Consider the following 4,904-nt stretch of genomic DNA (forward strand, 5'->3'; position numbering starts at 1 on the left):
TATCTAACAATTTCTGGACTTTTTTCTTAATTTCTAAACTTTCCATAATTGACATTCGATACATACCGATGTTTGGGAGTGGAAAGTCTTGCTGTAGCTGAATTTTGTGATGAAATCCCCTTTTTGGTGTAAATCCATTTGGTTCTTGAAACATGTCTCCATATTGATTGACCACATCAACTAATTTCGCTTTCAGCTTCATGTCACAGCCTGCAAAGGATTCATGCTCCGTGTCATTCTTCTACTTGATCATAAGGAGCACAAGGTTCTTGCTAGAATTGACCAGTCGCTTCATTTTCCCTACGCTTGCCAAAGACAGATTAAGCTTTCTACGATGGGATCTCACAATATACTCCACTCCATCTTTTAACAAATGATAGTTGTTCTCAAATCGATGGAAAATGACTTTCCTGTCATACAAATATGGGCTTCCCAACACAATCCCATAAATATACAATGGTACAATGTCTAATTCGACTTCACCAATGAAATTAACAGAATTGCAAACCTAAAAACACATTTTCATGTGACTTGAAAATTAGCATCCTTGGTTATCTAACCAACGGATACAGTTTATGATGAGGCACAGTTTCCAGATTCAATTTATTGACCAAATTCGCAAAAACTATGTTCGCCTGAGATCCACTGTCAAACAACGTATCAATCTTGGTGTGTTTGGAAATAACTCTTATATGGAACAACTCTATTATTTTTTCCTCATTTGAAATGTTATTGGAGTTATTTGTTGCACTAGTGCTTGCCATGACTTCCTCTTTGCTTGTCTTTGCCTCGACTTTCCCTTTAGTGATTGTGGCTACAATCTTCGCTTCATCACTTAAGTGAGAACCCAAGTCTTGTTGTGCAACAAAATTTTTCTTCGATTTCCCTTTATTGTTAGATTTCTTCGGTCTTAGTTTAGGATGAATCTTCCAGCAATGCACTTCATCATGACCCTCTTTGGAACAATTCTTGCACATGGGTTTCTCCCTTCTTTCTTAACATAAGCATTTTTCTTCTACTTTCCTTTAAATTTCTTCCCTTTTTCACCACTCTAAAATGGCTTCTTCTTACCTTCTTCCTCTACACTTTTCCCTCTTGCTTTGAGGTGTGTAGCTTAAACATAAACCTCATCAATATTCTTGGGACTAAACATAAGAATGGTATGTCAAAGATAACTATGCAACCCTCCTATGTATTTCAGCAAGGTATCTTATGACTATAAGTCTACTCCTAGCATAAGAGCTCTTTTCCTAATTCTTGAGTATACTCTTGCACATTTTGAACTTTTAATTGTCTGAAATTTTGCCAATTCATGATAGATTTTTTTCATATGGACTAAAGGGTAGAATTGTCTTTTTATAGCAGTAATGAAATCAGACCAAGTAATAGAGATCTTACCATGTTTTTTGACCTCGTCTTGAGTCCTTGATTCCCACCATACAAGTGTTGCACCCTTCATTCTTAATGAAGCCAACTGAATTTTGATATCATCCTCTTAAAGGTTCTAAATTATACAATACACCTCCAACTGACGAATGAAGTTATCTAGCTTCTCTGCAGTAACTTCACCATTGTGCATAGGTAACTCGAATTTAACATCAAGATTTAGGAAAGGTGATTTTCCATTCCCTTTTGAAGAATGATGATGAGTATGAGTAGCGGTGGTATTAGTGGAATATTGGTAAGATTCTTTTAAAGGAGAAGATGAAGAAGATGGTTGAGATGGTGGAGGCTTGTCTCCATTCCCATTACCTCATTTTCCATTAACTCCTCCTAAAGATCCTTCTCCTTTGGGAGGCTTGGAGCTTTCTCCTTGCAATCTATTGTTCCTCTCTTCATAGAGGGCCTTCACCATCTCTGTCATATCAAAGAAAGTCTTTCTGAAGGTCTTCTCATCTTCTGTGATGATAGGTTCTCATTCATGTGACATGGTCTCTCAAGACTCAACTGCCACTTCTACAACTTGACGATGTACTGGTGTAGAAAACTTTGGAAACCTTGCTCTTCTTCCACTTGACCCAATTTCAGGGCTTTCAGCGAGCTTCCCTTCTGCTCTTTTGAGTTTTAACCTTGTAAGCATGACATAAACTTGCAAATAACTAAATCCTTCTTTCACAAAGCAAATCTAGTAAGAAAAAACTAATGCTCTAGTACCAACTTCATACGAAATGGAGCAGATTAGTAATGTTGTGCTAATTCCCCATTCAGATTAAAAACCTAAGATGCTTATAATTTTCTTATCAACAGCTTAAGGATTGAATATTTTTTCTTAATTAACTGATTCCTGTGAGGGTTTCTTATGTAAATGTTAGAAATAATTTAACATAAACCATATGTTGAACATCAGCACAATACCAACAAAGAACATTAAAATACAACACACAACAATCACATGATAAAGGAGTTCACCCCTCTTCGGCTACGTCTCCTTGGTCTAGCTTCCAATGGCTTGGGCCTCTCTATTATGCTCAAATTACAACAAAAGTGTGTTTACAATGCTCATATGCCTCCGAAACCTATTGTAGAAATTCCCACTGTAGATCACCTAATAATGCAATATACTAAAGAAAAATACTTGATCTAATTCTACAAACATTTATGCGGAAGCTTAATCGAATTGAGCAAGATCAAGAGAACACATATGACTGAGAATGAGAAATCAATCACATATAACACAGAAGAAATAACCCGGGGAAAGCCTCAGCCTAAAGCCCCAACTCTGTATTATCATACAAGTGGAAATATAGTCCGGATTACAAAAAGAATCAGCTCACACGCTATCCTTCTCTCTCTGCAATCCCTCTACTATTCATAGACAATCAAAGGCCTCTCTCAAACCTTCTCCTCTGCCCCCCAAGCCTCCTATTTCTTTGTGAAATTTTCCTTGGGGTCTAGTGCAACAACTTGTATGAATTGGCCTCTTCACACACTCACTAACCTCTGATCCAACTGTGCAATCCTGAAGCAGATAAATCCTTCTCCATGGATGAGTTTCCTTTATAGGAAAAATCTATCCAACTGATAATACATTGTCCCTCCTCTGATCTCAACTAGGTCTCTATTTGAACTGACATGCATGAGTTATTCACGAGAGAATATTCAGTTATCTGAAGTGCAGTAGTTATATGCAAGCATGTATTAACTAACTGAACTCACATTAATTTAAACAAACTGTTTAAATCAATCTAATTGGACTTAACTCAGTTAACTGAGCCAACTAATTACAACTCAAATTGGAACTCATCCTTATCTCTTTAACTGATGGATAAATTCCTCAATTAATGGAGAAACTGTTGCATGTCCTCACATAGACTTCATGTTTGATTTTTCACAACTAATTAACTCGTGGTGAATTAATTAATTTATTTTCAAACAGCTGTTAAGTTCAAATTCGAATTTTACTTCCTATTTTAGTCCAGGGATTGACTAAAATTGGAATCCATCCCGAACTGCTAAAAATAGCACTTCCATTTTTCATTCCCTGTTGCTCAAGCCAACACTCGTACCCAAACTGCTATTTATAGCAGTGCTATTTTTATCACTTCTATTTTTAGCATTTATTGTTGTCATTTTCAACACTCCCTCTCAACAAGAAAGGCATTCAACTCAAACCTGATCCTGTACCTTTGGAATGTTCTACATGCAACACTTCTACCAAGTGTGGTTGCTCTAGCAACTCTAGAAACAAAAGAACTCCCAACTGACCTCTCTTGTTTGGCTAGAAACATACTCTGATGCTGAAGCTCTACTTGCTACTGACAAGTGCTCCCTGTCTAACCTTTGAGCTGTTGCAACACTCCATGCATCTCGCACAGTTGCACACTCTTTGTGCCATCCTGCACTGCTACAACACTCTTGTGCCTCTCGCATTGTTGTAGCCTGCTAGCTTTACATAGTCCTGGGACTCCTGCACTATAGCTCTCTCTGTCACTCCATCTCCATCTGTGTCTACCCACTCATTCAGTCCTACTACTCCTCATCCGGGCTCCTGTAGCAAAGTCGAATCAAAGAGGTTGGGTACCTCAAGGATCCTGCCCCTATTCCAGCCTTCTTGAGATGATCACTCCACATCGCCCCACCTCCTACCTGGAGGTATGGATGCATGTGATCCCTCTGCCCACCTAGCTTGAAATTTCCCCATACTGGAGGTCTTTGCATGAGTGGATGCCTCCACTCTGTCTCCTCTCGACTTCCTCAGTTATGGCTACTTCACCAATCGTGGCTCCTCCACAATTGTCTGAAACTTCGTTTGGCACTGCATGTTGAGAGGTAATGTACTCTCCCTCTCAACCACCAAGCCTCTATCAGTTGCCTTGCTCCTCAAGGCTTTGCATGCATCTTGAACCTCATGAGTATATAGGTTCTTGACCTGTGAACCAATCTACTTCACCTGTCTAGTGATGATGTGTCTAAGGAAAACATTTCCCTTATTGAAGACTACATCATAGCCTCTGTCTTCTAGCATCACGATCGACACCAAATTTCTCTTCAATCCTGGTACATACTTGACATCGATCAAGGTAATGCGAGCTCCATGGTCCCTCTGAAAAATAATCATGCCTACACCTGAGATACTATACTTTTCATCATTACCCATCGCTATGAGTATCTAGAGATCTTTCTCCTCCAAAGTACTGAACAAACTCTTATCGCCGGTCATGTGGAAAGAAGCTCCACTGTCAAGAAACCAACCACTTCCCACCATGGATGAAACCATGCATGCGAATAGTGTGAAATCCAACTCAAACTGTGAGGCTAGTGCCTCACCTTCTGATCCTTCCATGGATCCCTTCTTGGATTTCCTCAATGGAAAATTTGTAGCAAAATGGCCCACCTCATGACAATGAAAGCATCGCACTTTTGATTTGTCAAACTTCTTCCCACCTTGGGAAGAACTGGATTGG

This window comes from Pinus tabuliformis, chromosome 2_2 (genome assembly GCF_031772625.1).
Source record: "Pinus tabuliformis cultivar Carrire ecotype Pingquan chromosome 2_2, CPIR1, whole genome shotgun sequence".
NCBI classification, from domain to species: Eukaryota; Viridiplantae; Streptophyta; class Pinopsida; order Pinales; family Pinaceae; genus Pinus; species Pinus tabuliformis.